The sequence below is a fragment of the Pleurodeles waltl genome, chromosome 10 (assembly GCF_031143425.1).
Source record: "Pleurodeles waltl isolate 20211129_DDA chromosome 10, aPleWal1.hap1.20221129, whole genome shotgun sequence".
Classification (NCBI taxonomy): Eukaryota; Metazoa; Chordata; class Amphibia; order Caudata; family Salamandridae; genus Pleurodeles; species Pleurodeles waltl.
In genome coordinates this window covers 537,280,217-537,302,720 of record NC_090449.1, presented here as the reverse complement: position 1 = coordinate 537,302,720, position 22,504 = coordinate 537,280,217, and the positions used below count along the sequence as shown (strand labels likewise).

The window sequence follows — 22,504 nt, the reverse complement described above, 5'->3', positions numbered from 1 at the left end:
TGCAAGTTATGGATGGCAGCAACTGTCACTGCTTACCCCAAGTCAAGGTTAGGAATCTTGAAATGTCTACTAAATTGATTCTGAAACTAGGATATAGTCAACATATCCAGATCTTAAAGGAATTTAGCAGTGCTCTAATGCCATTTCATATGAAAACATATAACATAAAAGGATTTGTCAGTAGTCTCACCTGAGGGCACCAAACACAATATTTACCCTCACCCTCACATTTATAGGCTGCCGGTCCAAATATGTTCCCAGCACATTTTGGTGGCTACAGTTCACAGATTATTATCATTATTGTTATTATTAATAATAATAATAACCTATTATTGTAGCACTTCACCACTCACTTCTGAAGTTCCTAAGCAATGTACATAATAGATCTCCCTGCTACTGAACTCATGGTACTCAATTTTCCTACTCTACAAGGATATTAAGCTGGGTTTATCGTGTTCGGACCTTCAGATCACCAGGTTTATGAGCAGTGAGTGTCGAGCTCACGAAGACCCACATTACAAGTGGCAGAGTCAATTGTTATTTATGTAGTAAGTGATGTTACTGCACATATTGCAATTATGAGATTTGTGATAAGTTTTGACAGGTCAAACCTGCAGATATTGTTAAGAGGAAACTGCCCCTAAATTATCGGAATATGTGGTATTCCTGAGTCCCTGGTATTTAGCACCCCTGATAAATTCTGACTTAGCCAAGTCGGATTTTAAATGGTATTATAAATATCACACCAATTACCGGCCACTCTTAGTGAGGGCCAACCTGACTTGACTCCAGTGTTTCATTGTTGTTACTGTCTATCAGAATAGGATATCACATTATTTTTTTTCAACGCGATGTCATTCTTACTGATTCATCAATTTAAGGGACATATTGACTCAGGATGTGCTGTACACACCCATTTGCACCAGAACACTAATTTAACCACAACTAGAACCATACACCTGGGTCCACCTTTCTCATCTCATTACCTGATATAAAGTGAGTGTTCGCTTGGTCCTAGCAGAGGTTATTGTCGGTAACAAGGGCAAACCTTTTTGTCCCTTCCATGACGATGAAGGTGTAATGCTGACAAAGGAGGAAACATGTTTAGTATGGGTTATGGCCGTGGTGCACATGTCTGTTGGCACCACTCGCTGAGTAACTAATGGGACAAGGAAGAACGTCTCAGGAGTTTTGCAAATTAAGGGGACGTAATGAAGATATTGCACGTCAGAGCTAAAATAGATATTTCTGAGGAAAGGTCCAGGGGGGAGACTTTTTTTTACTGACTTGGCCTTGCCCAGAATCTATGAAAGTCTTGTCAGAAAGAGCTTGTATTGCAACACTGTTAATTTATAAATTCGGCAACCAAAACCATGCACTGCTAATGCATGGAGTAGCCAGAAAATGAAAATACCCCGCACTTCAAACCAAAGTTCTTAAGACAACAACCAAACAAAGCAGGGCATCAAAATCCTCACCAGAAGAGGTCTCTTGTCTCTTTCATTCAAGCATTTAGGCACATATCCCTCAATCCACCTGCTGGTATTTACCATTTCACCTTTACATTCTGTCATCCATCCATTCAATCTTTAATCTATAATTCAGTCATTCACCATCTCATCCATCTCTAAACCTGTCCATTAAACCTATCTATCCACCCTTTCAGCAATCCATCTTTCCATTTGCTCTATCACTCAATAATCTATCTTTTCAGTCATCCATCCTTTTGTTCCATACATCCAGCCGTTCACTCCATCCAATAATCCTCCTTTTCACTGATTAACCCATCCACACTTTCACTTAGCCAGATATTGGAAACTAGGGGCCTGAGCAACAATTAGTCTGTGAGGGTGACTAATGGTGGGTGGCACCAGACATTATCAGTGGGGCAGCGTCTTTTAAAAGATGGTCCCTCAGGCAGCGTCTGTCTGAGTAAAATGTTCCCGACTGCCTGTTCTGTCCCAGAAGGAATGCCAGCTATGGCCTATTGGCCTTATTCATGTCAGGTTGATGGCTTGACAATAACATCATGTCAAACAACAGGTACTTCAACAGTCATACATTTTACTCTAAGAGTCTGTACACAGGCAGGAGAGGAGAGTCACCTGTCATTGTGCTCCTGTACCTCCTGTACCTTAAGATTGCTATGTAGCCCCATTTGGGTAATGCAGGGCATGTGCACCACATTAGGACACACGTGGGGTGCAATATTCCACTGTGTCTAGTTGCAGGCTGCTGGGTGCTGAACTCTCACAGTCTGTGTGTGTCTCTTGCCCCGGGTATTTGGTAGCTACACCTGTAATAGACTGACAGAGAGGATCAGCATATCACTGTGCATAGATGGCACCTGGCACTGCACCCACCAAAGCCTTCTGTTGCAGCAGCATAGTGTGCCCCAAACTGCACTGCCCTTATGTGGCTTACATATTGGGCCTCCATACCATCTCTGCAAGTGGTAGTTGGTGGTTGGGAAATGTGGTGAAAAGGGTGCCCAGCTCCAAATCCAACACACAGACACATTTCAAAGGCACACTTGAAACACACCCTGGGTTTGCAAGCTATCTCTCAAGTTGACCTACTTTTGTTGTCAAATGGTCCTGCCCATTCCTTCTACTATCATTTGTCAACTTCAAACCAGGAACTGTATGCCTGTACGTTAATGCACCTTCTTTTAAGACACAAACACAGTCCAAATACCTCCCCTTTTTTTAACGTCTGCCTGAAAATGGGATTTGAAAGCTCGAGCTTAGCGCCAGAGACAAGAGTTCACATTTTTCACAGATGAAGAAGTCACAGAGGTTGAGTACAGATGACATCTGGGTGAATATACTAACACAACCACATTCCCAATCAAAACAGTGACGTAGCCTGAGACCACCAAACTTAGGCCCTCATTCTGACCTTGGCGGTCGGCGGAGAGGCGGCGGTCGGACCGCGAACAGACCGGCGGTATTAAAAATGGCATTCTGACCGCGGCGGTCACCGCCGCGACCGACCGCCACTTCCCCACTCCGACAGCCACGGCGGTCATGACCGACGGGCTGGAGTCTGCGCACTCCGGTCCGGCGGTCGACCCAAGACCGCCAACGGTATCATGACCCTGCTTACCGCCGCGGTTTCTGGCGTTCGGGAACCGCCATGCGAACCATGGCGGTAGGCACTATCGGGGCCAGGGAATTCCTTCCCTGGCACTGATAGGGGTCTCCCCCACCCCCCACTGCCCCCCCGAGTCCTCCCCCCACACCCTCCACCCCCCTGCCACCCCCCAGAGGTGGTACGAACCCCCTCCCCACCCCCACCCCGACATGCACATACACGCACCCCGACATTCACACACCCCCAACATGCACATATACACACCCCCTACACACACACATACACAACGGGGACACATACCCGCACACATACATGCCGACATGCGCACCCGCCGAACTACACACATTGCCCATAGGCACAGCAGCACTCCCCGCCCGCATGCACGCACTCACACACCCCCTCTACACACTCACACGCACACCCCCATGCACGCACACATCACACAACACCCCCCACCCCCTCCCCTCACGGACGATCAACTTACCTTGTGCGTTGGTCCTCCGGGAGGCGACGGGAGCCATAGGGACGTGACCGCCAACAGAAGACCGCCAACAGAAGACCGCCACACAGAAATGTGGGTCGTAATTCTGGGGGCGGTGTTCTGCTGGTGTGGCGGTGGAGGTTGACCAGTCTCCACTTTCCCGCCGACCGCCAGTGTGGCTGCTGGCGGTATTCCGGCGGAACGCTCCCAGCGGTCGGAATACGCGCAGCGGCATACCGCCGCGGTCGGCGGTCTTTACCGCGGCGGTAACTCGGCGGTCTTGCGAAAAGACCGCCAAGGTCAGAATGAGGGCCTTAGTTTTGAGAATTTCCTCTCTGAATTTTCTCAAAATCATTGTTACTCACTGGTCTGGCCTTTCAAGCACTAGCCCAATGAAAATGTGATTTGGTCCCCCCAGATTTCCACTAGGGCCACTACTTAAACTTGACAAACTGAAGTCAGCCAAAGCATGACAGATCTAGAATGTTGCTGTGCAGCATAATAAACAAAGGGTCAAAATTGCCTTGGATCGAGAACCATATTTCAGTGCTTGTTTGATTAAGTCGAGGAACCCAAAACTGAGGTTATTTGCACTTCTAGATATGCCGCTGAATAACTAGAAGTCATAAATAAGTTGCTACACAGAGAAAATTAGTTCCTGCACATGCAGAGAGAGTGGGGATTGAGCTCATTCACAGATTGAGTTGATTTTTTTTGTGCATTTTTATATAGAACAAACTTGACCTGAAGGTAATGGGGCACTTAATATGACCACCAGTTATATTATGCAAGATCACATATGTTTTTTAGGCACAGGGAAATTAAGACCCTGATTTAAATTTCGGCAGACGGGTTACTCCATCACAATGATGACGGATATCCTGTCCGCCAAAATATAAATCTCATTATTTCCTATGGGATTTATGTTTTGGTGGATGGGATATCTGTTTCCGCTGTGACTAGGTAACCCATCCGCTGAAATCTAAATCGGGCCCTAAGTGATACGCCCAGGAGGTTGAGCTGACGCTGAAGCGTGAACTTCATTCCCCAATTCCAAAGTCAGCACCTCTGCCAATATTCTGTAAGGAGTGAGATACTGGTGATCAGCTTCTAATCTGTGGGAGTACCCCAGGCCGCACATCCAGGTTAGTCTCTGACATGGCCGGATCTGACAGGGAGTCTGGAGGAAAAGGTGGGAGAGAGCAAGGGAGTTGAAGAGAAGGGGTTGAAAAAATATATTGTGGAGAAAGAGAGAGACAAAAATGAGATAGAGAGTAATGATAGAGAAGGGAGAGCAAGAGTGAGAGAATATGGGGGAAAGAAAGAGAGGAAAAAGAATGGGAGGCAAATGTGATGGATATGGGAAAGAGGACCGAAAGTGTGTCCATTGGGAGATGGCAGAATGAGTGATGTGTGAACAAGCAGCTGGCAATGATACTAAGGCAAACCTTACTGCACATGCTGCTTATTATATTTACTCTATTTTTCACCAGACATCTGATTGTCACCTTGCGAGTGGGCAATGCCCCTGCTGGTGTTGTATGTTTCAGGAACAAAGAAACAATTTGGATAACACCACTTTAATTGTTTTTTCACAAACTAAGCACTAGGCACTGGTGAAGGAGTTTCACACAAAATAGACACTTGTCAGCCATGTTTTAGAACTGTAGAAGGTGGCATAATTACTTTTGAAACTCATTCACATGGGTCATGAAGCATTAACCTTTCACATATTTTCGTGACTTGAGTCTTTTATTAAAATCATGTATAAAAATAAACATTGACAAACCAATTTGTTTGTCTTCTGTAAAGTTAAAATGTGTATTAGAATGATCACTAATACATAACACAGTTCATCATGACATTGGCAGCATGCCTAGCACAAAGAATAGGTACCGGACACGTGGCAGCAGGAGTAGGAACAGCACAAGGTGATATCAAACAGAGGAAGTACATAAAGGACAGCTATTGTGAAAGCTTCCCTGTGGAAGAAGTAGAAGATAAGCATGAGTAGAAATGTGTCCCTCTCTCACTGAACAGGAATAGATGGGACAGCAGCAGTGCAAGCTTTGCTTGCTTCTAGAGCAGGTGCAGCTTAGGTGACTGCAGTGCAAGTTTCCCTTTCTTACAGAACATGTATGGTCTGGGCAGCAGCAATGTAAGTTTCACTACATATCAATCCCCTACGGTGCAAGCTTTCTTTACTCATAGAACAGGTACTCCTTGATGGCACCATTATGCTTCTTTTGCTCATAGTAGGTAGCAGCAGCACAATCCCAACATCCATTTAGAACAGACACAACATGACAGCTGTAGTGTAAACCTTTATCCCAAACATGACCTGTAAGGCAGAGGATGTAGGTTATGCACAGTTCTTTGGAGCAGGTCCTAAATCCTTTAAAATGGGTAAATTGGTGAAAGAGTGAGTTCTACTGCCCCTCCCACTGCAGTGACATTCAAACCGTAGTTTTGCAGACACACTCATTTACTTAAGATGCTGATAAGGATGCTTCTGAAATATCCGGAAACATCTGAAGCGATCACATTGAGTCCTGCTGTTACCCCAACTCCTACTTTTTCATATCCTGGAGCCTTGCTGCTGTCACTGAGTCTTGCTTTCTATGCCCGAAGTGCTTAATACTGCCATGCTGTGCCCTGCAACTCATGCTTTTGTCACTGCAAGTGAGTGCTGCTGCTATTATATACTATCAGTTCCTTCTGCTGTCACTCTGAACACTGCAGTCAATGGATATAGCTCATACCAGTCCCCTGCTTCTTCAGGCCATTATGAACAATGCTGTCAACGACGGGTGATCCATCTTTCAGTCCTTCTGCCACCACCTCTACAGGCTTGGTTAGAACAGGCAAACACTAAATGGAGCGTATGGATGTGTGAAGAATAAAGTCTGTGACAGCAGGTCCACTTCAAGGGTGCACGAGGAGAGATTTCCTTCAGCAGCCTCAGGCTTCAATCATGGTTGCCTCAGCAGACAAAAGATCTAAGCACTCCCCTAGACTGCTAGCTATACCTATGGTCTTCATGGAGAGATCACTGGGCTTCTGTTCAAGTGGAGGAACACCTGGTGGTGCAAGTGCTGTCCACCAGCTGGAGCTACATGATCCCAGTGCCAGGGAAGAGCAGGTTTATGGGCATTCTCACACCTTCCCACGCACATGGTCTATTTCCAGGTCTCCCTCTGATTATCCTCAAATCTCTCAATCTAATCCTGCAGCAGTGTCTTGTGCAGAGGACGCACAGCTTCAGCCCCTTCATAAATTTGGCTGACAACATTATTTACCATAATGCATTTCTGGTGCAGCATGTGCACATTTATATTTTGGCATATTATCCAACCCTCTTTCATTTGGACAAAAAGATAATGTGACTGAGGGCACGCATGGCCTAGGCATGTGTCTGTATTTTTTAAAGATATTTAACCTGCAGCTCCCAAACAGAAACTGGCTTTACTAGTTGTAATTTGCAATATTTGAACTTTTGTGTCACAGTAGTGCATAGCTATGTCAAGAAAGCCTGGAAGGGGAAAGACTGAAAAAAAAGATCAATCAACCCTTTGTATACTATTTTATAATAATACCACAGTAAAAAAAAAAGAGATTACTCATCAACTGGACCATGATCTCTGTTCCACCCTGGGTACACTGGAAACACATCATCACATAAATCATTATGTCATTGAGAAATACATAAATATTTATGTTAAATACCACCATGTTACACTTCAGCTCATAGGGTATATGCATATAGACAAACATGAACCTTAAACGTCAGACAAAAATCATAAATGTAATTAAGGTGGGACTCCTGTAAGTTAACCTGTTAACTTATCTTTTAATTCAGCTTGGATCATAACTGAAAATTGTGCATTTCTGACCAAATCACTTAGGCCCTGATTCTAAGCTTGGCGGGCGGCGGTAGCCGCCCGCCCAGCGGGAACCGCCAGAAGACCGTACCGCGGTCAAAAGACCGCAGCAGTCATTCTGGGTTTCCCACTGGGCTGGCGGGCGACCGCCGAAAGTCCGCCCGCCAGCCCAGCGGGAAACACCCTTCCCACGAGGAAGCCGGCTCAGAATGGAGCCGGCGGAGTGGGAAGGTGCGACGGGTGCAGTTGCACCCGTCGCGAATTTCAGTGTCTGCAAAGCAGACACTGAAATTCTTTGTGGGGCCCTCTTACGGGGGCCCCTGCAGTGCCCATGCCATTGGCATGGGCACTGCAGGGGCCCCCAGGGGCCCACGACACCCCATACCGCCATCCTGTTCCTGGCGGGCGAACCGCCAGGAACAGGATGGCGGTATGGGGTGTCAGAATCCCCATGGCGGCGCAGCAAGCTGCGCCGCCATGGCGGATTCCCATGGGCAGCGGAAAGTCGGCGGTACACCGCCGGCTTTCCGCTTCTGGCCGCGGCTGTACCGCCGCGGTCAGAATGCCCGGCGGAGCACCGCCAGCCTGTTGGCGGTGCTACCGCCAACCTCCGCCCTGGCGGTATTTACCGCCAGGGTCAGAATGACCCCCTTAGTCTGTGATGATGGTGTACTTGTGTATAGCTTATATGTAATTCAAAGATTTACGCTCCCATTTGGCAGTTCGGCAAAAGAACGATGGATTAAACCCAGATCTATGACTGGGGGGGAGTGTTTGACAATGTTCAGCATTCCGTCCATCACTTGTTGTTTTTGCTTTGTCGCCCTAAGTGGGAAGGGTATGCCCAGACGTGGGTCCCGTGCTTCCCATGCCACTGGATTCAAGCTAGCCTGGCTGATGAGGGGTGAAACCCCGAAACCGGTCCCAGGATGCTTGTTTCCGGTCCAGTGAGGACCTGGCTTGGCAGTTCGGTCTGGACTGTTCCCATGAGGAACAGGGTCAAGACTGATTTGCATATGGCTAGGTCCAAACTGGGGTGGCATGGTGAGCAAAAGAACGATGCATTAAACCCAGATCTATGACTGGGGGTGAGTGTTTGACAATGTTCAGCATTCCGTCCATCACTTGTTGTTTTTGCTTTGTCGCCCTAAGTGGGAAGGGTATGCCCAGACGTGGGTCCCGTGCTTCCCATGCCACTGGATTCAAGCTAGCCTGGCTGATGAGGGGTGAAACCCCGAAACCGGTCCCAGGATGCTTGTTTCCGGTCCAGTGAGGACCTGGCTTGGCAGTTCGGTCTGGACTGTTCCCATGAGGAACAGGGTCAAGACTGATTTGCATATGGCTAGGTCCAAACTGGGGTGGCATGGTGAGCAAAAGAACGATGGATTAAACCCAGATCTATGACTGGGGGTGAGTGTTTGACAATGTTCAGCATTCCCTCCATCACTTGTTGTTTTTGCTTTGTCGCCCTAAGTGGGAAGGGTATGCCCAGACGTGGGTCCCGTGCTTCCCATGCCACTGGATTCAAGCTAGCCTGGCTGATGAGGGGTGAAACCCCGAAACCGGTCCCAGGATGCTTGTTTCCGGTCCAGTGAGGACCTGGCTTGGCAGTTCGGTCTGGACTGTTCCCATGAGGAACAGGGTCAAGACTGATTTGCATATGGCTAGGTCCAAACTGGGGTGGCATGGTGAGCAAAAGAACGATGGATTAAACCCAGATCTATGACTGGGGGTGAGTGTTTGACAATGTTCAGCATTCCGTCCATCACTTGTTGTTTTTGCTTTGTCGCCCTAAGTGGGAAGGGTATGCCCAGACGTGGGTCCCGTGCTTCCCATGCCACTGGATTCAAGCTAGCCTGGCTGATGAGGGGTGAAACCCCGAAACCGGTCCCAGGATGCTTGTTTCCGGTCCAGTGAGGACCTGGCTTGGCAGTTCGGTCTGGACTGTTCCCATGAGGAACAGGGTCAAGACTGATTTGCATATGGCTAGGTCCAAACTGGGGTGGCATGGTGAGCAAAAGAACGATGGATTAAACCCAGATCTATGACTGGGGGTGAGTGTTTGACAATGTTCAGCATTCCGTCCATCACTTGTTGTTTTTGCATAGTCTTGCTTCATCTACATCACTACCTATAATATATGACACTCTGTTGCTCCCCGGCTAAGTCTGTATTATAACTATACATGCTTTTGCATTGTGGAGCTATCCTGTTTATTCTTCTCTGTAAATTCCCCTTCCTTTTAGGCTCTTTGTGAACACCTGTCATTGTGTAACATTCACATAGAAGCCCTATGTAATTTTCTTTATCCCAGTATATGTGCCACAACTTTAATGAGGTTCATACAAGTCTCCTTCTCGATGTCTGAGGGAGTACCTTCTTGTGTTTATCTGGGCATCTCCCTCAAAAAATGTTTGTTCTCCAAAGTATTTATTATGTATCTGATGTTGCCTTTAGGATGAAAAGACACCTATACTATAAGGATTTATTTTCTGTGTGTCGGACATGCATACAGGTACAAGATTCACTTGGTACAAATCATCTTGAAGACATCTGATACTCTCAGTTCTGGTGGGTAGCCTTGAAGCTCCAGCAGTGCTTACGGGCATATTTACGAGTCCCTTTGCATCGCTCTTGGACCATGCAACGTGGAGCAAAAGTGACGCAGCTGAACAATGAGATTTATTAAGCTATGCAAGGCCACTTTGAGTGGGCCTGAGTGGCTTCAAACATCTCGAGTAATGCAACGCAGCACAAAGGAGGCATTTCCATGGGTGGTGCATGGGTGTTCCCATTCAACATGCATGGATTTCGACACATTCCCAGATTTATGAGACGTGGTAGACCTGGGAATGTGCCAAAAATGTATGCCTCCCCAGGTGCGGCGTATCGATGAGAAATATTTTTATTTCTTCTTGTTTTTTTCTCTTTCTATAAGGAAAAAGCCTCAGGGGATTGTTTTTGTGCAGGAAGGCACTCCTTCCTGCACAAAAACAATCCTCCATGCAACAGAGTCACCCTTGCACCATGGTGCAAGGGTGCCTGCATTTGCACTATGCCGCCAATAGGGTGTCAGCACAAGGGAAAAGGCAGGAATGCACCATATTGACTTAACCCCTTCGGTGCCAGGCCTTTTCCCCCTCAGGTGGCAGGCCTTTATTTTGCCTATTTGGGTCAGGGCGCGCTTAGGCCCTCATAACTTTTTGTCCACATAAGCTACCCACGCCAAATTTGCGTCCTTTTTTTCCAACATCCTAGGGATTCTAGAGGTACCCAGACTTTGTGGGTTCCCCTGAAGGAGACCAAGACATTAGCCAAAATACAGTAAAAATTTCGTTTTTTTAAAAACAAATTGTAACAATAGGCTGCAGAAGAAGGCTTGTGTTTTTTTCCTTGTAATTGGCATCAACAAAGGGTTTGCAGTGCTAAAATCACCAGCTTCCCAGCTTTCAGGAACAGGCAGACTTGAATCAGAAAACCCAATTTTTCAACAGAATTTTGGCATTTTACTGGGACATACCTCATTTTTACGATTTTTTGTCCTTTCAGCCTCCTTCCAGTCAGTGACAGAAATGTGTGTGAAACCAATGCTGGATCCTAGAAACCTAAACATTTCTGAAAAGTAGAACAAATTCTGAATTCAGCAATGGGTAATGTGTGTAGATCCTACAAAGGTTTCCTACAGAAAATAACAACTGAAATAAAAAATATTGAAATTGAGGTGAAAAAAACAGCCATTTTTCTCTACATTTTACTCTGTAACTTTTTCCTGCAATGTCAGATTTTTTAAAGCAATATACTGTACGTCTGCTGGACTCCTCTGGGTGCGGGGATATATAGGGCTTGTAGGTTCATCAAGAACCCTAGGTACCCAGAGCAAATAAATGAGCTGCACCTTGCAGTGGGTTTTCATTCTATACCGGGTAAACAGCAATTCATTTGCTGAAATATAAAGAGTGAAAAATAGGTATCAAGAAAACCTGTGTATTTCCAAAATTGGCACAAGATAAGGTGTTGAGGAGCAGTGGTTATTTGCACATCTCTGAATTCTGGGGTGCCCATACTAGCATGTGAATTACAGGGCATTTCTCAAATAGACGTCTTTTTTACACACTGTCTTATATTTGGAAGGAAAAAATGTAGAGAAAGACAAGGGGCAATAACACTTGTTTTGCTATTCTATGTTCCCCCAAGTCTCCCGATAAAAATGGTACCTCACTTGTGTGGGTAGGCCTAGCGCCCGCGACAGGAAGTGCCCCAAAACACAACGTGGACACATCACATTTTCCCAAAGGAAACAGAGGTGTTTTTTGCAAAGTGCCTACCTGTGGATTTTAGCCTCTAGCTCAGCTGGCACCTAGGGAAACCTACCAAACCTGTGCATTTTTTAAAACTAGAGACCTAGGGGAATCCAAGACGGGGTGACTTGTCGGGCTTTCACCACGTTCTGGTATCCAGAATCCTTTTCAAACCTCAGAATGTAGCTAAAAAAACACTTTTTCCTCACATTTCGGTGACAGAAAGTTCTGGAATCTGAGAGGAGCCACAAATTTCCTTCTACCCAGCGTTCCCCCAAGTCTCCTGATAAAAATGGTACCTCACTTGTGTGGGTAGGCCTAGTGCCCGCGACAGGAAATGCCCCGAAACACAAAGTGGCCACATCACATTTTCAAGGAGCAATAACACTTGTTTTGCTATTCTATGTTTCCCCAAGTCTCCCGATAAAAATGGTACCTCACTTGTGTGGGTAGGCCTAGTGCCCGCGACAGGAAGTGCCCCAAACCCCAACGTGGACACATCAAATTTTCCCAAAGAAAACACAGGTGTTTTTTGCAAAGTGCCTACCTGTGGATTTTCGCCTCTAGCTCAGCCGGCACCTAGGGAAACCTACTAAACCTGTGCATTTAAAAAAAACTAGAGACCTAGAGGAATCCAAGACGGGGTGACTTGTGGGGCTCTCACCAGGTTCTGTTACCCAGAATCCTTTGCAAACCTCAAAATGTGGCTAAAGAACACTTTTTCCTCACATTTCGGTGACAGAAAGATCTGGAATCTGAGAGGAGCCACAAATTGCCTTCTACCCAGCTTTCCCCCAAGTCTCCCGTTAAAAATGGTACCTCACTTGTGTGGGTAGGCCTAGTGCCCGCAACAGGAAATGCCCCGAAACACAAAGTGGACACATCACATTTTCAAGGGGCAATAACACTTGTTTTGCTATTCTATGTTTCCCCAAGTCTCCCGATAAAAATGGTACCTCACTTATGTGGGTAGGCCTAGTGCCCGCGATAGGAAATGTCCCAAAACACAAAGTGGACACATCACATCTTCTCAAAGAAAACAGAGGTGTTTTTTCAGAGTGCCTACCTGTGGATTTTGGCCTCTAGCTCAGCCGCACCTAGGGAAACCTACCAAACTTTGCATTTTTTTCAACTAGAGACCGAGGGAAATCTAAGATGGGGTGACTTGTGGGGCTCTCACCAGGTTCTGCTACCCAGAACCCTTTGCAAACCTCAACATGTGGCTAAAAAAACACTTTTTCCTCACATTTCGGTGACAGAAAGTTCTGGAATCTGAGAGGAGCAACACATTTCCTTCCACCCAGCATCCCCCCAAGTCTCCCGATAAAAATGGTACCTCACTTGTGTGGGTAGGGCTAGTGCCCGCAACAGGAAATGCCTCAAAACACAAAGTGGACACATCACATTTTCTCAAAGAAAACAGAGGTGTTTTTTTGCAAAGTGCCTACCTGTGGATTTTGGCCTCTAGCTCATCCGCCACCTAGGGAAACCTACCAAACCCAGACATTTCTGAAACTAGACACCCGAGGGATTCAAGGGAGGTGTGACTTGCATGGATCCCCCAATGTTTTCTTACCCAGAATCCTCAGCAAACCTCAAATTTAGCTACAAAATCACATTCTTCCCACTGCATCACTGATCACTGCACCAAGACAAATTTCCCACCACCCAACGTTCCCCTTAGTCTCCCGGTAAAAATGATACCTCATTTGTGTAGGTGGGCCAAGTGTTTGTGACAGGGAAGAGCCAAAAACACGTCAAAATTGAGGGGGAACCACAGTGGGTCCAAAAGGGCAGTTTGAAACAAAATATTTTTTAGGCTGACAAGTGCAGCAGAAATTTTATCGGTATAGATGAGACAGTGCTGGGTGGTAGGAATTTTGTGTATTCCTGCAGATTCCGGAATGTTCCATCACAAAAATGTGGGAAAAATGTGTGCTTTCCAGCAAAGTTTCAGGTTTGCAGGGCATTGTGGGTAAGGAAATGGAGCGTGGTCCATGTGAAGCACACCACCCTGGAATCAACTAGATGTTTAGTTTTCAGATGTGTCTAGGTCTTGTGGTTTTTTCTCATGGCAGCGTCCCAAAGTAAAAAAAAGTGCAGCCCTCACCATTCCAAGTGGGACGATTTTGAGAGTTACCAAGCTCTCATGGCCCAAATGTAAAACAAAAACCAAAAAAATCAAATGTCCTCTTGCTTGCCATGGGATAAGATGTTTTAGTGTGCGGGGGAGAGATGAATGACTGTTATCCCCTTCAGTTCGGGTGAGGGCATAACCAGGCCCATACTGGTTGGTAGTCACCACCCAACTATTTTTAATTTTTTTTAATTTCATGGCATCTAGTAGACTTTTTGCCCCCCCGGGGTGTGGATCTGGGTAATTGCCCCATCTGCCCACTGGTGGGCAGAACAACTTTGGCCCCATTTATTTGGGGTGGGGGTATGGCAATAACCCCACCCTCTTATTTTGAAAAAAAAATCTTCCCCGGTCTCTGGTGAGCTTTCTGCCACCCTTGGGGGCAGATGGGCCTTCCAAAAATAGGCCAATCTTCCCCCAACGGGGGCAGATATGGCCAACAGTAATGTGTCATTACACATGGAGAGAGGAAGAGGGAGGAGGGGGGATAAATATGGAGGAACACTCCGTACTTAGCTCCCTATAATTCAAAATACACACGAAAGTACGGGGTTCTCTAAAAGCGGACGTCGCGGATATTAGCGTAGCCCTGGGTTGTATGTATTCCTATTTGGAAGGGTAAAGTCAGTGGAATGTCAGTTGGAAATAACCGAGTGGAACAGCGAGGGGTGGGAAGAAAGGGATTTCCTTTTACGGACTAGGTGGTCTCACACACTATATAGTGTCATGCTTCATCATTTGACCACCTAGACCCACCCAGGTAGGACAGTGCCACCTGGGCGGACTCAACCTCACTGTTAAAGGAACAGGAGGGAGTGCGTAAATAAACTTGTTTCTGGAAAGATCGGGATCCAGCTAATCTACTGAAAAACTAAAAACACCTAAGCAGACACCTGTGAAGAGCAACAAATTTAATGGTGGTGTCTGACTGGTGTAGTTAAAAAGGGGGGTTGGGACACCTCTGTGAGGACAAGGACTCACAGGGTCACCTAACTAATTACTAGCCAACATGTTTCTGCCCTCAAAAGTGAGCCAATGAAGGTCTCGGGGCATTCGTCAGGGCCTAGGATCCCTACGTCTCACGTTGGAGGAAAATACTCTATGGGGAAATCAAAGAGTGAGAAAATGAAAAATGAATGATCTACATTACCCAAGGAATTACCTTGAGGCGGCCTATGGGGAGAAAAACAATTAATTAGCACTCTGGTGGCACACAGCACTGCAAAACCAACCAACTACACACGTGTCAAGGGGATGCATTCATGCACGAAACACATATGTTCAAAAAAGGTAAAATACATGCGTGGAGTGACTGAGTGGGTATATCTACACAAGTGGACAGTCCTATCACTGCAGGGAATTATAGTTCTTACCCTTTTCTTAGAGGCAGCTAGCCTCTGGTATCCAGGAGGGGGAGTGTCCCCTTATAGTCACACACTAAGGGATAGAGATGAACATAAAGACGAAGTGAGGAGAGGAACAGAAGTAGGCAGAATAGATACAGAGGGAGCATAAGGGGGGGGAAGGAAAACAAGTTCCCATTAGGAACCCACTATTGCTGGTAGAAAAATACTGGTTAAGAGAAACCGAAGTGACTAGAGACAAAAAAAGTAAGATTAAAAGCAATAAGGGCTTATCTGTGCTGCCTGTGATCCGGTATGCCACTCACTACATCAAAGGGGACGCTCGCCGTGCGCCTACTTCGTCCTCTCCTTGGACCGCTTGTGACAAGTGGCTGAGGGAGAACGGTCTATTTATGGCTGTAAGAAATTCCAGGTGCGCCCTGTTAGCGCGTAAATTGGAGTTCAATTGATGTTAATCTCCGCCGCGGGCCTCTTTGCGTTACTAGCCTCGATATGATTGCCGTAATGGCGGGCGCACCGGCCAAGCCGGGATGCCGGCATGAATGTGATCGAGTGCAAAGGCGGGCCTCTTTAGGTTGATGGCCTCGATGTGCTTTACCGCACCCGCGGGCGCCCCAGCCGTGCCGGGGCGCCGGCATGAATGCGGGCGAGTGCAAGGGTGGGGCCCGAGCCGGAGGATTCCGGCCCGAGCGCCACCAGCGGAAGGCTCGCGTTTCCAGTGACCGCTGGGAAATGTAGTTCCCAGCGGTCCCGTAGCCCGAAGGGCCAAGAAAGAGAGGAAAAAAAGAAGAAAAAAAAAGGGAAAAAAAGAAGAGGAAAACGTGGGAAAGGATAAAGAAAAGGAAGGAGGGGGGGGAAAAGAAGGGGGGACGAAAGAAAGGGAGGAGGGAGAGGGGGGAACAAAACGGACGGGGGGGGGGTTGGGTTTGGGTGTTGTAGAAGAAATGCAACCGGGGGGGGGGGGGGAAAGAGAGACAGAACGGGAAGAAAAAGGAAAAGAGAGGGAGGGAGGAGGTGACAACCAGGGGGGGGCAGTAGAAGAAAGGGGGGGGGGGGGAAACCAAAAGGGGGGGGGGAAAGGGGAGAGAAATAAAATAAAAATAATAATGATAAATAAAAATAAAAATAAAAATAAAAAGGCGAGAAAAAGAGAGGAGAGCGGGATATGAAGGATTTTCTTTTTAGGGGGAAACGAAGAAGAGGGAAAGACATGGATAATGTAGAAGAAATGCAACCGGGGGGGGGGGGGAAGGGGAAGAAAAAGATAGAGCAGAAGCGGACGGAGGAGAGGACTCATAAATTAGTCAGAGAAATCATTTATTGAGTGTGAACCAGGGGATCTCATCATTAAGACCATTGGTGTCCGTGTGTAATCTCCAGACCCAACGTTGTTCGGTCTGGAGCAATCTCTGTGTCATATTGGAGGACAATGGAGATAGTTGCTCAATGACCGTCCAGTTTAAGTCATCTGCCGAATGTTTTTCCAGAAGGAAGTGGTTAGTCAATTTAGTAGCCTCTCGTTTACAACGGATCGTACTCCTATGTTCACAGATTCTTGTGGCGACCTTTCTAGATGTCATTCCCACGTATTTAAGGTTACAGGGGCATCTAATCAAATATATCACGTTTTTGCTGTTACAGTTGGTTAGGGATCTTTGAGCCCATGGAGTCTTAAGGTCTAGGTCTATTGTGGTTGACTTTTTGGTGAAACAGCAGACACTGCAGTTGCCACATGGGTAGTGTCCTCTTGGTGGTGGGAGGCCCCATAGTGTGGTTTGTGTCGTTAGGGAATTGTTTTTTTCTTCTTTGGGTCTTGTGTGGACAACCATGTCCCGTATGTTTGTGGCTCTTTTAAACGCATGTAGTGGCTGCTGAAAAGGTAAACCACCAGATATAAGGATTTTCCACTCATCTTTGATGATTTTCTGAATCTTATTGGATAGTGGGTTAAAGGTAGTCACACACACAATTTGTTCAGTGTCAGACGTCCTAGTGCGTGGTTGTAGTAGTTGGTCCCTATTATTATTCCCCGCTCTTTTGTATGCTCTCTTCACCAGATGTGTGGGATAATCCTTGGTTTGCAGCTTACTAACCAATTTCTCAGCGTGTTTGCGGTAGTCTGTGAGGGTGGAACAATTCCGTCGTAGACGTAAAAATTGACCAACAGGGAGATTCTCCCTCAGGGACCTTGGGTGGAAGCTTTTGAATTGGAGCAGGTTATTCCGATCTGTGGGTTTATAATAGACCTCTGTGGCTAGAGCCCCATTGCTTTCATAGATTGATAGGTCAAGAAATGCTAGTTGGTTGTCACCTATGGTCATGGTGAAGTTCAGGAAAGGGTTAGCTGTATTTAACCAATTTACAAAATTCATCGCCTCATCTCTAGTTCCTGTCCAGACCAATAGAATGTCATCTATATATCGTTTCCAGAGTTTAATCTGCTGGAAAAACGGGTTGTCATCGTGGTTGACTACCTGTCTCTCAAAGTGATCAACATAGAGACATGCCAAGCTAGGTGCGAAAGTGCTACCCATAGATGTACCCTGTATTTGCAGGAAAAAGTTATCCTCAAACTTGAAATAGTTCCTTGTGAGAGCCAAATGTGCCAAGTCAAGTATGAAGTCAGGCGGTGTACGTGACTCTCCTCTATTGGCTTCCAAAAGGTCGCTAATGACCTGCAGAGTGGCCTCCTGGGGAATGTTGGTGTATAGGGATTCTACATCCAGGGTGATCAACAGTTCTCTAGTTGTGTCAAAAGCCACAGAGTCTAATAAGACTAACACATCCGTCGTGTCTTTTAGGTAAGTAGGAATTCTTCTGACCAATGGCTGAAGGAAGAAATCCACAAATTGAGACAGGGGTTCTAGAACCGATCCGATCCCGGATACAATAGGTCTCCCTGGTGGGGGAATTTTCCCTTTATGCATTTTTGGGAGAATATAAAAATAGGGAATCCTAGGGTTAGCCTGTATCAGGAAGTCTGCCTCATGTCGAGTAATCCAGTCGTTCTCTATGCCCTTCATCACGAAAAAGGAAATTTCGTCTTGAATATCAGGTGTGGGGTCTCGAGATAAGCGTTTATAATGGTGGGTATTACCCAACAGACGTTCGCACTCATCTCTATACATTTTAAGTGGAGAAATTACCGTTGCTCCCCCTTTGTCTGCTGGTTTAATGATTATCATGGGGTCAGATGTCAGGCCTTTCAGAGCTGAAAGCTCGGCCGTACTCATATTCTGGTATGTTTTTTTGGTGGTCCCAGTAAGTGCGTTGACTTTTAGGGATACTGATTTCTCAAAAGCCAGGACCTCGGGGGGCATCTGTCCCGTGGTTGGGCAGAAAGTGGACTTTGGGCGTAGGCCAGTGTTTTTGTCTGAAGCCTCGTAATGTTTCTCCAAGAAGAACGTTTTCAAGCGTATCTTTCTAAACAAACCCGCTAGTTCTGTTCGGGTTTTAAATAAGTCAATTTTGGGCGTGGGCACAAAGTTTAAGCCCTTGTTTAGTGCCTTAGTTTCAATTTCACTCAGAACCCGGTTACTCAGATTGATAATGTTATCTGTTTGATTATCCGTCAGGCTCGTTACAGTGTTTTGCTTGTCCCTGGGAGGGGTTCCCTTTGTGCAGTATTCTCTGGGGTGTCCTCTCTTGGCCTCCAATGTACCTCTTTCCTTTTTCCTTTTCCCCTCCCGTTGCCTCTGTCTAAAAAAGGCTGCAGTGGCTCAGGAAAAGACCATTGTGCAGGGTGTTGGAAAAAGGGCGCCTGGTATTGAGGTGGGAGTCCATATTGGGAAGGCCAACCCCATTGTTGATTATGGTATGGAGGGCAGGGGGGTAACATAGGTGGGTGATTCCACCTTCCCCGGCGTTGCCCACGTCGTCCACGACGTTGCCGCAAATTATCTGATGATGAACTATCATTATCTGAACTGGTGTTACCACCAGATGAGGTGTCGGATATGTTGTTAGTTTTCGCTACATAATCCGATTTGGTATAAGGGTATATCTTCTCGTGGGAGAACCGATCGAGATCTTTTTGGAATTTAGAAATCTTTCGCTGAGTGAGATATTCCTTATGCTCGTTCATATTTTTGTTTACCTCCTCTAGTTTCTTTTTAAAGGAGAGAATGCTCATCCCTGATTTTAGGTTATTCTCGCTCGTTTTTATCTGAATTAGGAGTGCCTCGGATAACCTTGTCGCTGTTTTTATGATCAGGATGAGCCAATCTCTAGTACACTTCCATGCTATCAAAGCCCAATCCTTTCTAAATTCTAGATCTTCAAGGAATATACGTGGGGCATTGGTGACCAACAGTCCATTTGGTGCTGTATTGCTCCGGAGGTATTCAGTCAGAACGGCCCCGTGGAGAATAGTTTTGACATGAGATCGTTTTAGTTCTACTAGTGTATCCCAGTCGCCCAACTGGGACAAACTCTTGGAGAGGGTGGTATCACCAAGAAGTGAGGGGGCCGACAGAATGGCTGTCAGATCCTCATCACTGAAGGAGAGTCCTTCCGCCATACTGGGGAAGAAAGAGCACCGATATGAGGCAGTAGGGGGAGAGGGGAAAAGAAAGGGAAGAGGACAAACAACCTTAGTGTTGGTGTGTGGTCCTGGACAAAGGAGCAATAATTACTCACTAGAGGGGGGACTCTCGCAGCTAGCAGCTGCTCAACTATCATTACACATGGAGAGAGGAAGAGGGAGGAGGGGGGATAAATATGGAGGAACACTCCGTACTTAGCTCCCTATAATTCAAAATACACACGAAAGTACGGGGTTCAACGCACTTACTGGGACCACCAAAAAAACATACCAGAATATGAGTACGGCCGAGCTTTCAGCTCTGAAAGGCCTGACATCTGACCCCATGATAATCATTAAACCAGCAGACAAAGGGGGAGCAACGGTAATTTCTCCACTTATAATGTATAGAGATGAGTGCGAACGTCTGTTGGGTAATACCCACCATTATAAACGCTTATCTCGAGACCCCACACCTGATATTCAAGACGAAATTTCCTTTTTCGTGATGAAGGGCATAGAGAACGACTGGATTACTCGACATGAGGCAGACTTCCTGATACAGGCTAACCCTAGGATTCCCTATTTTTATATTCTCCCAAAAATGCATAAAGGGAAAATTCCCCCACCAGGGAGACCTATTGTATCCGGGATCGGATCGGTTCTAGAACCCCTGTCTCAATTTGTGGATTTCTTCCTTCAGCCATTGGTCAGAAGAATTCCTACTTACCTAAAAGACACGACGGATGTGTTAGTCTTATTAGACTCTGTGGCTTTTGACACAACTAGAGAACTGTTGATCACCCTGGATGTAGAATCCCTATACACCAACATTCCCCAGGAGGCCACTCTGCAGGTCATTAGCGACCTTTTGGAAGCCAATAGAGGAGAGTCACGTACACCGCCTGACTTCATACTTGACTTGGCACATTTGGCTCTCACAAGGAACTATTTCAAGTTTGAGGATAACTTTTTCCTGCAAATACAGGGTACATCTATGGGTAGCACTTTCGCACCTAGCTTGGCATGTCTCTATGTTGATCACTTTGAGAGACAGGTAGTCAACCACGATGACAACCCGTTTTTCCAGCAGATTAAACTCTGGAAACGATATATAGATGACATTCTATTGGTCTGGACAGGAACTAGAGATGAGGCGATGAATTTTGTAAATTGGTTAAATACAGCTAACCCTTTCCTGAACTTCACCATGACCATAGGTGACAACCAACTAGCATTTCTTGACCTATCAATCTATGAAAGCAATGGGGCTCTAGCCACAGAGGTCTATTATAAACCCACAGATCGGAATAACCTGCTCCAATTCAAAAGCTTCCACCCAAGGTCCCTGAGGGAGAATCTCCCTGTTGGTCAATTTTTACGTCTACGACGGAATTGTTCCACCCTCACAGACTACCGCAAACACGCTGAGAAATTGGTTAGTAAGCTGCAAACCAAGGATTATCCCACACATCTGGTGAAGAGAGCATACAAAAGAGCGGGGAATAATAATAGGGACCAACTACTACAACCACGCACTAGGACGTCTGACACTGAACAAATTGTGTGTGTGACTACCTTTAACCCACTATCCAATAAGATTCAGAAAATCATCAAAGATGAGTGGAAAATCCTTATATCTGGTGGTTTACCTTTTCAGCAGCCACTACATGCGTTTAAAAGAGCCACAAACATACGGGACATGGTTGTCCACACAAGACCCAAAGAAGAAAAAAACAATTCCCTAACGACACAAACCACACTATGGGGCCTCCCACCACCAAGAGGACACTACCCATGTGGCAACTGCAGTGTCTGCTGTTTCACCAAAAAGTCAACCACAATAGACCTAGACCTTAAGACTCCATGGGCTCAAAGATCCCTAACCAACTGTAACAGCAAAAACGTGATATATTTGATTAGATGCCCCTGTAACCTTAAATACGTGGGAATGACATCTAGAAAGGTCGCCACAAGAATCTGTGAACATAGGAGTACGATCCGTTGTAAACGAGAGGCTACTAAATTGACTAACCACTTCCTTCTGGAAAAACATTCGGCAGATGACTTAAACTGGACGGTCATTGAGCAACTATCTCCATCGTCCTCCAATATGACACAGAGATTGCTCCAGACCGAACAACGTTGGGTCTGGAGATTACACACGGACACCAATGGTCTTAATGATGAGATCCCCTGGTTCACACTCAATAAATGATTTCTCTGACTAATTTATGAGTCCTCTCCTCCGTCCGCTTCTGCTCTATCTTTTTCTTCCCTTCCCCCCCCCCCTGGTTGCATTTCTTCTACATTATCCATGTCTTTCCCTCTTCTTCGTTTCCCCCTAAAAAGAAAATCTTTCATATCCCGCTCTCCTCTCTTTTTCTCGCCTTTTTATTTTTATTTTTAGTTTTATTTATCATTATTATTTTTATTTTATTTCTCTCCCCTTTTTTCCCCCCCCCTTTTGGTTTTCCCCCCCCCCCTTTCTTCTACTGCCCCCCCCCTGGTTGTCACCTCCTCCCTCCCTCTCTTTTCCTTTTTCTTCCCGTTCTGTCTCTCATTCCCCCCCCCCCCCGGTTGCATTTCTTCTACAACACCCAAACCCAACCCCCCCGTCCGTTTTGTTCCCCCCTCTCCTTCCTCCCTTTCTTTCGTCCCCCCTTCTTTCCCCCCCCCCTCCTTCCTTTTCTTTATCCTTTCCCACGTTTTCCTCTTCTTTTTT

The 22,504-nt window shown here is 46.3% G+C and overlaps 1 protein-coding gene across 11 annotated transcripts in view; it reads right to left on the bottom strand.

Moving 5' to 3' along the window:
* The window catches only part of ALS2CL (ALS2 C-terminal like), a 544,978-nt gene that overhangs the window by 369,026 nt on the left and 153,448 nt on the right, over positions 1–22,504 (bottom strand). The window contains exon 1 of one of the 11 annotated variants that reach the window (XM_069210971.1): positions 10,979–11,054. The exons of 9 other annotated variants lie outside the window; for them this stretch is intronic. The gene's annotated coding sequence lies outside the window, so the exon portion shown is untranslated. Of the gene's footprint in view, positions 1–10,978; positions 11,055–22,504 lie in introns of those variants that run through there. One more of the 11 variants, XM_069210964.1, reaches the window with a different exon arrangement.